Consider the following 13,601-nt stretch of genomic DNA (forward strand, 5'->3'; position numbering starts at 1 on the left):
AAGTGACACAGTAGAATTGTTCCATAGGGCTTCCTAGGCTGTAATCATCACAAGGAACAAGTTCTGGTGGCACAGTGGTTAAAGTGCTTGGTTGCTAACCCAAAAGTTGCTGGTTCGAACCTACCAGCCGCTTCTCAGGAGAAAGATGTGGCAGTCCACTTCAGTAAAAATTAAAGCCTTGGAAACCCTATGGGGCAGTTCTACTCTGTCCTGTAGGGTCACTGTCTTAGTCATCTAGTGCTGTTATAACAGAAATATCACAAGTGGATGGCTTTAACAAAGAGAAGTTTATTTCCTCACAGTAAAGTAGGCTAAAAGTCCAAATTCAGGGTGTTACTTTCAGGGAAAGGCTTTCTCTCTTTATTGGCCTTCTCATCAATCCTCCCACAAACTAGGAACTTCTTTGCGCAGGAACCCCTCTTCCAAAGGATGTGCTCTGCTCCTGGAAGTGCTTTCTTGGTGGTATGAGGTCCCCTGTCTCTCTGCCCACTTCTCTCTTTTACATCTCAAGAGATTGCCTCAAGATACAATCCAATCCCCTAGGCTGAGTCACTAACACAACTGCTGCCCATTCTCCCTCATTAACATCATAGAGGCACAATTTACAACATATAGGAAAATCACAGAATACTGGGAATCATGGCCTAGCCAAACTGATACAGACATTTTGGGGCGGGGGGAATAATTCAATCCCAGACAGTCACTATGAGTCAGAATCAACTAGATGGCAATGGGATTGGTTTGGTTATTTTTCAAATCTTTATGGGAACATATCTCCAGGTCTTTTCTCCCCCTGAACTGCTGGTAGGTTTTGGTTAGCAGCTGAGCACTTAATCATTGTGCCACTAGGGCTCCTGCTCTTAAGGGTGGATGTTTAGTAATCAACTCTAATTGCATGGTGTTTAAAGGAGGCTGTACAATTTGTTGGGAGAGCTGCCTCCACAGCCCTGTTAACCCACTGAAGGCCATGTGATTTAGCACAAGCTACACACACACGCTTAACTTTGCTCTGTATTCCCTGAGGTTGAAAATAACTGTTTGTTTTCTTATCTTTTCCTTTAAGAACTCATGGAGAATAGTAAGGGAACGTTTCTGTCAAATACTTTAAGCAGCTCAAGGGGGCAGAGTGATTTTAAAATGCCAAGAGGATGGTGAGGTTTGAGGGCATTTGAGGAGCCCTACAAAAGGCACTAGAAAAAATAGACATGTCTCCAGAACTCACTAAGGGCTGTGCATTTAAATATAAATAAAAATCAGTTTTATATGAAAAAAATGGAATATTGGAGGTGGATGTTGGTGGTGGTTGCCATCGCGACAGCTCCGACTCCTGGTAACTTTACGTATAACAGAAGGAAATGTTGCCTGGTCCTGTGCCATCTTTGTGATCACTGGTATGTGTGAGTCCGCTGCTGCGGCTATTTTGTCAATCCATCTCCTGGCTGGTTTTCCTCATTTTCACTGACCCTCTACTTTACCAAGCATGATGTCCTTTCTAGCAATTGGTCTTTGCAATGATGAAGGTAGGTAGACAGGAAAAAAGGGAAAAAAAGGAAAAAATACAGGAAACTGCAAAGGTTCTTTAAAACCTGTGTTTTAATTCTTAGAATTCCGCTCTGATGTTTCTGAATTTTGTCATAAATAATTAGGAAAATTAGTTGACCTGGGGGGAAAGAAAAAAAAAACTCTCACTGTGCCAGGGCAACCCTGCACTGGTGACTTGTCTGTGTGGATGAGGTCTCTTAGTGGCCTCCGTCATAGGGAGGTGAGGAAGCCCGGGGACCAGGAGTCGTAAGCAAGTGACTCGTGATCTAAGTGCCTTGATGTTGTCTCTGTTGTAGCTTCTTCCTTGAGTTCCCGTCACGTCCTTTTCTACGCCACTTCCCCCTGTTGTTCCTCAACTCTCAGTCCAAGAAATTTAGTTTTAGTTTGATGAAGAAATCAAATGTGTTTAAAAAATGAATTTCGTTTCATGAATAAGTCAAATGCTTTAAAAAGTGAACTGTTGGAAGAAAGTCCCAGTGATCTACTTCTGAAAAATCAGCCATTGGCAACCATATGGAGCACATTTCTACTCTGACACCCAGGAGGTCACCAGGAGTCAGAGTCAATGGCAACCGTTTTTTTTTTTTTAAAGACGGTATTGGCCGTGGCTATTGAACCACAACCGTAATAAAGAAGCCCGCTTTGTTAAAAAAGCAAATAAAGAAAGAAAAAACAGGTTGGAAACATAGGTTTCTAGCCTCTTCACTCTGTTTTTCCTCTTCTCCATTTGCTGCAGCCTCCGAGAGGGCACATACCGACCTTATGTAGCAAGAAGACCACTTCTCCTGGGAGATTCTACCCTCACTTGCTTGGAGTCAGCTGGAGGCACATCAGATGCCTTTTAAAATTAAATATCCTCCACTTCTAAATCTTGTTTTAAAGCTTGTGAGTTGTCTAGATTTTAGTGCCTGTGAATATCAGTAGGAGTTGCAGGGTGAGGGCAAATCGAGGGGACGGGAGGAGGACGTTTTTCAGCAGAGCAAGCACAGTTTGACGTTTACAAGAGCTGCATGTTATCTCTGACCTGGCGCCTTGGTTCACATTCCTATGCGGACTCAGATTTCCCGAGCACGTGTATACCACACCCCCCGCTTTTCGCCACTTCGCCTTTAGGAAAGCCCTGCATTAGCGCAGGTATCCCCCACGTTTCGAAAGTTCACTTTAGGCCACTTCACTTTCAGGAAAGACCTACATCAGTGCCCGTTTTTACTAACTGAAAAGAAATCCAAAGAATATTTTTGTTTTTACGAGAAAAGGCAAAAGTGTTCAATGTTTGTTTTGCAGGGAGCTGTTAAAGAGGCAGTGGGCACCCCCCAGCAGTGAGAGTGGCATCACCAAGCTCCTTCTGTACCTACGTTAAATCTGCTTTATATAGGCTGTGTATTTATCATATTGTCTTGATTATCTAGTGCTGCTTTGACAGAAATACAACAAGTGGATGGCTTTAACAAGAGAAATTTATTCTTTCGAAGTCTAAGAGACTAGAAGTCCAAATCAGGGCATCAGCTCCAGGGGAAGGCTTTCTCTCTCTGTCAGCTCTGGAGGAAGGTTCTTGTTATCAGTCTTCCCCCAGACTAGGAGCTTCTCCTTGCAGGAACCCCGAGTCCAAGGGACATGCAATTCTCCTGGCTCTTATTTCTTGATGATATGAGGTCCCCATGTCTCTCTGCTTGCTTCCCTCTTTGTATCTGAAGAGAGATTGGCTCAAGGCACAATCCGAATTTGTAGATTGAGTCCTGCCTCATTAACATAACTGCTGTTAATCCCATCTCGTCAACATCATCCAAAAAAAACCCAACCAAACCCAGTGCCATCGAGTCCATTCCAACTCATAGTGAGTCGATTCCAACTCGTAGTGACCCAAAAGGAGAGATTAGAACTGCCCCATAGAGTTTCCAAGGAGCGCCTGGCAGATTCCAACTGCCAACCCTTTCGTTCGCAGCCATAGCACTTAACCACTAGGCTACCAGGGTTTCCCATCAACATCACAGAGGGAGGATTTACAACACTTTGGAAAATCACATCAGATGAGAAACTGGTGGATGGTCATAAGACTGGGAATCACAGCCTAGCCAAATTAATGCATGTATCTTTGGGGGACACAACTCAACCCATGATGTATAACATTCCTGCTTTTACCGTACGTTAGTGTTGTTTTAGGTTTTATGTGTTACTTGGTATGATCTGGTAGGTTATTTTTTGGGTCTGGGAATGCTAAAAAAATTTTCCCTTATAAATTAATGGTAATTGTTTCTTCACTTTACATCATTTTGGCTAACAAAAGCTTTCGTAAGAACACTACTTTTGGATAGCAGGGGAAATTTGTAGTGACCTTCCAAACTAAAACAAAAGCCCATTGCTCTCAAGCCGACTCCAACTCATACTGAATCTATAGGACAGAGTACAACTATCCCATAGAGTTTTTACAGCTGTAATCTTTATGGAAGCAGACCACCACATCTTTCCCCCGCAGAGCGGATGGTGAGTTTAAACCACCTACGTTTTGGTTAGCAGCCAAGTGCCTTAACCACTGTACTGCCAGGGCTCCTTATATTGACCTTAAACCCAAAACCAAACCTGTTGCTGTTGAGTCGATTCCGACTCACAGTGATCATATAGGACAGACTAGAGCTGCGTCATAGGGATTTGAACTGCTGACATTTTGGTTAGCAGACGAGCTCTTAACCACTGTGCCACCAGGACTCCATATTGACCTTAAACCCAAACCCACTGCCGTTGAGTGGATTCCAAGTCACAGCGACCCTATAGGACAGAGTAGAACTGCCCCATAGAGTTTCCAAGGAGCACCTGGAGGATTTGAACTGCCAACCTTTTGGTTAGCAGCCGTAGCACTTAACCACTACGCAAAAAAAAAAAAAAAAACCCAAACCCATTGCCGTCCAGTTGATTCCGACTGATAACGACCCTATAGGACAGAGTTGAACTTCCCCATAGAGTTTCCAAGGAGTGCCTGGTGGATTTGAATTGCTGACCTCTTGGTTAGCAGCGGTAGTACTTAACCACTATGCCACCAGGGTTTCCACCACTATACCACCAAGGGCTAATTTTGGATGCTGTGAGTTAGCTATTTGAAGCTTCTGCTGTTGGAAAATGGATACTTTTTTCTTGAGCCAAGAGTGCCTTGTGCAATTTTTACCTAAATATATCTTACAAAAGGAAGGGGCCTCTTGTTTTTTAAAACAATTAACTTTTGACAATATTAAAAACATGAACCAGGTTTATGAAGGGGTTGAGTCCATTTCCTGTGTGCTTTGACTGCAGTGCCCCCTAGTGGATATTTTTTGTGCTGCATGTGGGTCTCATTTTTGAGCCATTTTCACATAAACATAAGAATACATTTTAAGAAACATTATTTTCTAAGGTGGGCCTATATTTAGTTTCTTGTTTTTTTTCACCCAGCTAAGGTTCACTTAAATGCATAACCAAATTGTGTATATGAAGGAGCCTTGGTGGCACAATGGTTAAAGTGTTTGGCTGCTAACTGAAAGGTTGGTCGTTCGAACCTTCCCAGCGGCTCCACAGAAGAGACCTGGCAATGTACTCCCATAGAGATCACAGCCTAGAAACCCTATGGGGCAGTTCTACTCTATCACATGGGGCTGCTGTAAGTCAAAATCGACTTGATGGCACCCAACAGCAACAACAAATAAATCTCTAATTGTTCACACGAAATTTTCTCTACAACCTTTCTTCCTCATCTTAGGAGAGAAGGATAATGTAGTAAGAAATGGCAGAGGAGGGAATTGCCACAAGGGCTTTTGAACTGTGGTAGGGAACATAACATGTGCATGGAGAAAACCAAAATGCCGAAAATATGACTGTACTGAAGCTGGGTAGCTAAGAGTAGGATGATTAAATTTTTAATAAACAGCATAGGGACATGAATTCACTGACATCTACTTTGTGCTGGAGAACTTGTGCCAAGTAGAAGGGGAGGAAAAGGCAGGTCCCTAGATAAAGCTGAATTTTTTTTTTATTGCTTTGCATAAAATGTGTCCGGCCAGTGACCTTATTCCCAATTTGTCCAGCCAAGACCAGGATCTCCAGCTGTTGGCATGTTCTCACTCATTCTGGTGTGAAGTTTTGATGGAAGCAAAGGTCCTGGCCTCTCCTCCTTGCACTGTAGCTGCCAAGAGATTGCAGAACGTCAAAGTCAAGTTATCATCTTGTACTGTACACAGATTTGAAGGGATCTCAAAACTTCTCCAAATTAATTGTAAAGTTATTGCAGAGATTCTCAGATTTTACTGAAAAAAAAGTAATAGTGAAGTGAAAATGTGTCTTCTAAGTAACTGCATTAAAATGAATTCATTAATAATCAAACCACTCTTATCATCTGTCACCCCACCCACTGTCAGTTTGTTGTATCGTGGAGGCTTGTGGTGTGTTGCTGTGATGCTGGGATCTGTGCTATCAGTATTCAGATACCAGCAGGGTCACCCATGGAGGGCAGGTTTCAGCTGAGCTTTCAAACTAAGATAGGCTAGGAAGAAGGACCCGGCAGTCTACTTCTGAAAAGCATTAGCCAGTGAAAACCTTATGAATAGCAGCAGAACATTGTCTGATATAGTGCTGGAAGATGAGCCCCCCAGGTTGGAAGGCACTCAAAAGATGACTGGGGAAGAGCTGCCTCCTCAAAGTAGAGTCGACCTTAATGACGTGGACGGAGTAAAGCTTTTGGGACCTTCATTTGCTGATGTGGCACGACTCAAAATGAGAAGAAACAGCTGCAAACATCTATTAATAATTGGAACCTGGAATGTACAAAGTATGAATCTAGGAAAATAGGAAATCATCCAAAATGAGATGGAACGCATAAACATTGATATCCTAGGCATTAGTGAGCTGAAATGGACTGGTATGGCCATTTCGAATAGAATGATCCTACGGTCTACTACGCTGGGAATGACAACTCAAAGAGGAACGGCATTGCATTCATCCTCAGAAAGAATATTTCAAGATCTAGCCTGAAGTACAACACTGTCAGTGATAGGATAATATCTACATGCCTACAAGGAAGACCAGTTGATTCGACTATTATTCAAGTTTATGCATGATCCACTAAGGCCAAAGATGAAGAAATTGAAGATTTTTACCAACTTCTACAGTTTGAAATTGATCAAATGTGCAATCAAGATGCATTGATAATTACTGGTGATTGGAATGTGAACATTGGAAACAAAGAAGAAGGATCAGCGTTGGAAAATATGACCTTGGTGATAGAAACTATGCTGGAGATCACATGGTAGAATTTTGCAAGACCAACAAATTGTTCGCTGCAAATACCTTTTTTTCGACAACAAAATAGTGACTATACATGTGGTCCTTGGCAGATGGAATACAGAGGAATCAAATCAAATATATCTGTGGAGAGAGATGATGGAAAAGCTCAGTATTATCAGTTAGAACAAGGCTGGGGCAGACTGTGGAACACACCATCAATTGCTCATACGCAAGTTCAAGTTGAAGCCGAAAAAAAATCAGAACAAGCCCATGAGAGCCAAGTACTACCTTGAGTATATCCCACCTGAATTTAGAGATCATCTCAAAATATACTTGATGCATTGAACATTAATGACCAAAGACCAGACAAGTTGTGGGATGACATCAAGGATATTATACACAAAGAAAGCAAGAGGTCATTAAAAAGACAGGAAAGAAAGATTGGACAAAAACGAATGTCAGAAGTGACTCTGAAATTTGCTCTCGAATGTCGAGTAGCTAAAGCCAACAGAAGAAATGATGAAGGAAAAGACCTGAACAGAAGATTTCAAAGGGCAGCTTGAGAAAACAAAGTAAAATATTATGATGAAATGTGCAAAGACCTGGAGTTAGAAAACCAAAAGGGAAGAACGTGCTTGGCATTTCTCAAGCTGAAAAAACTGAAGAAAAAATTCAAGCCTTAAGTGGTAATATTGGAGGATTCTATGGGCAAAATATTGAATGATACAGGAAGCATCAAAAGAAGATGGAAAGAATACACAGAGTCACTGTACCAAAAAGAACTGGTTGATGATCAACCATTTCAGGAGGTAGCATGTGCTCAAGAACCAATGATACTGAAGGAAGAAGTCCAAGCTGGACTGAGGACACTGGCAAAAAAAACAAGGCTCCAGGAATTGACAGAATGCCAAGTGAGATGTTTCAACAAATGGATGCAAGGCTGGAAGTGCTCACTCATCTATGCCAACAGAATGGAAGAGATCCATATTTACACCTATTCCAAAGAAAGGTGATCCAATAGAATGCAGAAATTATTGAACTACGTCATTAATATCACATGCAAGTAAACTTTTGCTGAAGATCATTCAAAAAGGGTTGCAGCAGTACATTGACAGAGAACTGCCAGAAATTCAAATTGGATTCAGAAGAGGATGTGAAATGAGGCGTACCTTTGCTGATGTCAGATGGATCTTGGGTGAAATCAGAGAATACCAGAAAGATGTCTACCTGTGTTTTATTGACTATGCGAAAGTATTCGAGTGTGTGGATCATAACGAAATTATGGATAACATTGTGAAGAATGCAGATTCCAGAACACTTAATTGTGCTCATGAAGAACCTGTACTTAGACCAAGGGGCAGTTATTCAAACAGAACATGGGGATACTGTATGGTTTAAAGACAGAAAATGTGTGCATCAGGGTTGTATCCTTTCACCAAAAAATAAATAAATAAATAATTTTTTTTAATTCAATCTGTATGCTTAGCAAATAATTTTTGAAACTGGACTATATGAAGGAGAACACGGCATCAGAATTGAAAGAAGACTCTTTAACAACCTGTGTTATGCAGATGACACAACCTTGCTTGCTGAAAAGTGAAGAGGACTTGAACCACTTATTGATGAAGATCAAAGACCACAGCCTTCAGTATGATTACAGCTCAACATAAAGAAAAATCCCTGCAACTGGACCAATAAGCAACATCATGATAAATGGAAAAAAGACTGAAGTTGTAAAGGATGTCAATTTTACTTGGGTCCACGATCAACGCCTAGGGAAGCAGGAGTCAAGAAATCAAATGATGCATTCCACTGGGCAAATCTGCTGCTAAAGATCTCTTTAAAGTGTTGAAAAGCAAAGATGTCACTCTGAGGACTAAGGTATGACTGACCCAAGCAATGGTGTTTTCAATCACCTCATATGCATGTGAAAGCTGGACAATGAATAAGGAAGACCAAAGAAGGATTGATGCCTTTTAATTACGGTGTTGGCAAAGACTATTGAATATACCATGGACTGCCAGAAGAACAAACAAATCTGTCTTGGAAGAAATACAACCAGAATGTTCCTTAGAAGTAAGGATGGTGAGACTATGTCTCACATACTTTGGACATGTTATCAGGAGGAATCAGTCCCTGGAGAAGGACATCACACTTGGTAAAGTAGAGGGTTAGTGAAAATAAGGAAGACCCTCAATGAGGTGGATTGACACAGTGGCTGAAACAATGCACTCAAGCATAACAATTGTGAGGATGACACAGGATGGGGCAGTGTTTTGATCTGTTGTACATGAGCTCCCTATGAGTCGGAACCGACTTGAAGGCACCTAAAAAAAACACTTGCTCCACAGAAGAAAAGATCTGGCGATCCGCTTCTTTAAAGATTACATCTTAGGAAACCCTACAGGGGAGTTCTATTCCATCATGTGGGGTTGTTATGAGTTGGAATCGGCTGGGTAGCACACGACAACAATACATTTATATGTACATGTATATATCCTTTCCACAGTAAAATGAGAGAAAAGTGAGGGCTATTCTATAATTATATATATATCTCAACCCTTTGCTGTCGAGTTAATTATGACTTATAATGTACTGACTCCATAGGACAGAGTAGAACTGCCCCATGGGGTTTCCAATGAGCTGATGGATTCAAACTGCAGACCCTTTTGGTTAGTAGCCATGTTCTTAATCACTGTGCCACCAGGGCTGTATATATATATATTTAAAAAACCAAATATATGTATATATATATAAATCCAAAAAGCAAACCCCTTGCCATCAAGTCGATTTCAACTCATAAAGGTCGGTGATTCGAACCCATTCAGAGGTGCCATGGGAGACAGACCTGGAGATCTGTTTCTTAAAGGTCACAGCCTGAAAAACCCTATGGAGTAGTTCTGCCCTGCATACATGGGGTCGCCATGGGTTGGAAATGACTCAATAGCAACTAACAAGAACAAACACATGTACCTAAATGCATATGTACAAATACATGTATAAAATAGTATATACAGTGTATTTGTCTAAAATATAAAATTGTCCTTACCTTTCTCTCAGTTTACCATGGAACATGGAAAAGTTTGTCCTGAATGGCCACCAGTCCATGCACTGGCATTTGAAGACCAGTGGAAGCACTTTGCATTTGAACCTCATGTTCTTTGGAAACCATGGTTAAGAGCTCCGGCGGCTAACCAAATCTTTGAAATTAGGAATCAGGACTTTATTGTTGTGTAATGATACATAAACTCTGAGAGATTTGGCCCTCTTGAGTTACAGCACTTGCTTGCTGCTGGTCTCTGCCTGCTTTGGAAGACACGTGAGAACAGGAGACCTCAGAGTATCTCAGGTGCCATAATACCTGGGGGGACTGCCTGGTTAATCCCTCTGAGTTTACTGCAGAACTGTGCACGAATCATTCCAGACGTACGGGATTGTTTCCTCCCGGTCAGGGCCTCAAAAGAAGAGATTCCAGAGCGTCCCTTGACAATGCATTCCAAAGTTCAGGAATGCTCCCTCTCAAAAAGAAAATTTTCAGATGCTTAGAATCAGCAGTTTAAAGCTGGAATGGGCCTAAAATCACATGGTTGAATTCCTCCAAGTTTCAGAGTCACTAATTAGCCTCAAAGAGACAAAGGGCAAGCAGAGCTTTACCAAATGGTCTTTGGGGGAGGCCAGTGCTTCTCCCTATGACCCACATAGCTAATCACCACGGCCCTGAATAAGGATGCCCATCTCAGAGGGTGGGTTCGGGAGGGACCACCTGAGGGCCTAATACCACCCCTAACCCCAACCCTCTGAGGTGCAAAGTTAACCTCTTCCTAACCCTACGAGATGAAGAAAAGCCAACATCAGTTTCCCTTCTCCAAAGCCTTCACGCGCTGGGCTTGGACTTGGGCCTCTTTGATTCCCAAGCATTCTCTTACCCCTGCTCGAACTTTCTGTCATTTATTTAAAGGCCTGGTTTCTCAAATATTTAATTGCTAGATTTTTTTTTTCTTCAGATTCTTATTTCCTTTTTCACACTGTTATGTCCCAAATAAACCACTGTAATTCCAGTTAGTATTGAATATTTGCATGCCATATGCATTCTCCTGTACCCTTTGGGGTCTGTTTATCACACACTCTCACTTATAAATGACAAGCGTTTGCTCTTGTCTTTCAATTTGCTTTATTTTGTCTTCTTCATTTTGAATTGAGTGTGTACTTCAACTGTTTGACTCAGTTTGTTGGTTTTTGATAATGTCTTTGTAGTGAGGTGCCAAAGAGAAAAATTAATAACAGACATCTTACTTCGATTTTAGGGTTTTTCTTCCCGTGAAACCAAATATTAACTGTGAAAATTTTTACTTAACTTAAATTTTAAAAGCTATCATGGCTGCAGGTAGATGGAGGACCAGAGACCACCTGGTGACCTGATAACAGTTGATCTCAGTAGAAGGGGGAGAGTAGCCTTCTGTCAATCATGTTAAAATTCCCCAGCAGTTGATCTTTTCTTCTCCCTCCTCTTCTCGTTATAAGCTCCAGTTACAACTAGCCTGTTTTAAGCCATTTGCTGTTTTTTTGGAATCAGAATTGTCTCCCTATATGTATATAGAATAAATGCACGGAATAAACCATATGTTTCAATCTCTTTGAGTTTTGATTATTTTTAACAGAGTTGAACATGGCTCCCCCAAAAGATACGTCCACCTTCTAATTCCTGGAACTGGCATATTCTCTCTGATTCTGGCCCAAAATTGGAGTGGAAGCAATTTATTTGGAAAAAGGATCTTTGCTGAGGTAATTAAGGATCTTGAGATGAGGAGGCCTGCATGGGTTATTTGGTTGGGCCCTAAACCCTGTAAGTGTTCTTACAAGTAACGTACAGAGGAGACGGTGATGTGAGGATGAAGGCAGAGACTAGAGTGTCGAGGCCACAAACCAAGGAAGCCAGAAGCTAGAAGAGGCAAGGAGTGAATTCTCCCCTAGGCTCTCCAGAGGGATTGCGGCCTTATCAACATCTTGATTTCAGACTTCTGGTCTTCAGCACTGTGAAGAGAATAAATTTCTCTTGTTTTGAGTCATCAAGTTTGTAATCTGCAATGACAGCCACAGAAAACTAATACAGCATCCAATATTCTAAGACTGTGTTTAACACCTGCACCCCTCTGTCGGTTTGTCCTACTGTGATGTCTTTCGTGTTGCTGTGATGCTGAAAGCTATGCCACCAGTATTGCAGAGACTAGCAGGGTCACTCGTGGTGGACAGGTTTTAGCGGCACGTCTAGATTTAGAAAGACAAGGAAGAAAGGCCTGGCGATCTACTTCCAAAAATTAACCAGTGAAAACCCTATGGATCATATCAGAATATTGCCCAAGAATTCGACTCACTTACTTTGGATGCCTCGTTGGGAGGGACCGATTGCTGGAGAAGGACATCATGTTTGATAAAGTGGAGGGCCAGTGAAGGTGAGGGAAACAAAGCCTCAATGACATGGATTGACACAATGACCACAGTAATGTACTCAAACATACCAGCAGTCGTGGAGATGGCACAGGACCAAGCGATGTTTCCTTCCAACACAAAGTTGCTATGAGTTGGAGCCAACTCAGCCGCAGCTATGAACAACAACAACAACAAAATGTTTAACACTTTTCCTATAAGGTGTTGCCAGTCATTGTTCCCCATATTTACTGTTATTTTTCAACTGTCAACATTTCATTCTATCTTTAGGTCACTGATCTCAGTCATTTTGTGTATTCGTTACATTTTATTTGCCAATTTATGGACTGTGGTCTAGAACCAGAGGCTTTTGTGCCCTTAAACCAAACCAAACCCATTGCCGTCGAGTTGATTTTGACTCATAGTGACCCTATAGGACAGAGTAGAACTGCCCTATAGGGTTTCCAAGCAGTAGCTGGTGGATTCGAACTGCTGACCTTTTGGTTAGTAGCCATAGCCCTTAACCACTGCACCCCCCAGGGCTTCTATTAAACAAAAAGAAAATCAAACCTGTTGCCATGAAGTCGATTCCAACTCATAGTCACCCTGTAGGACACAGTAGAACTGCCCCATAGGGTTTTGAAGGCTGTAAATCTTTATGGAAGCAGGCTGCCACATCTTTCTCCCGTGGCATGGCTGGTGGGTTTGAACCGTCAACCTTTCAGTTAGCAACTGAGCACTTATCTGCTGCACCGCCAAGGCTCCTGTTGCACCTTACTAGTAAACAGAAAATAAGTCAGTTCATTTCTACTTAACAAATTTTGGAGCAAAAGCTGAGAAAAGTTATAGAATTGAATGATTTAGAGCCATTAAAAGATGTTTTTGAGTAATTACAATAATTATACTCTTTTAGCACTTAGTGTGTGTTTTGGAGCTAGACTCCCTGAGTTGGAATCCAGCTTTGCCATTTGATCATGGTCAAGTTATTTATCTTCTGTAGGCTTCAATTTCCTCATTGTGAAATGGGTATAATAATTGTACCAACTCACAGTGTTGTGGTGAGGATTAAGTGAACTCATATGTCTTAGAACATTACCTAGGACATGGTAAGCGCCATATACAAGTTCATTATCGTTTGTGTGTTTATGCCTTGAATATCTGATTAGTGTGAAACTTCTTAAAAATGGGGATGGTCTTAGTTTTCATAATCTTGAATTATTCCCTTGGGCTTAGAGCATCAAGCAAGCACTCCTACATATATAACTCTGTGTAACCCTGAATATGGAGCCCTGACAGCGTAGTGGTTAAGAGCTTGGCTGGTAACCAAAAGGTCGACAGTTCAAATCCACTAGCCACTCCTTGGAAACCCTATGGGGCAGTTCCGCTCTGTC

The 13,601-nt window shown here is 41.6% G+C and overlaps 1 long non-coding RNA gene across 1 annotated transcript; it reads right to left on the minus strand.

Moving 5' to 3' along the window:
* Nucleotides 1-5,412: 5,412 nt before the first annotated feature.
* LOC126063234 (uncharacterized) lies at nt 5,413-12,983 on the minus strand. Its single transcript, XR_007514224.1, has 3 exons — nt 12,781-12,983; nt 12,303-12,386; nt 5,413-5,689 (listed from the first exon to the last, which is right to left on the minus strand). It is a non-coding gene; the product is annotated as an uncharacterized LOC126063234 (long non-coding RNA).
* Nucleotides 12,984-13,601: the final 618 nt, after the last annotated feature.

Source organism: Elephas maximus, chromosome 2 (assembly GCF_024166365.1).
Source record: "Elephas maximus indicus isolate mEleMax1 chromosome 2, mEleMax1 primary haplotype, whole genome shotgun sequence".
Taxonomy (NCBI): domain Eukaryota; kingdom Metazoa; phylum Chordata; class Mammalia; order Proboscidea; family Elephantidae; genus Elephas; species Elephas maximus.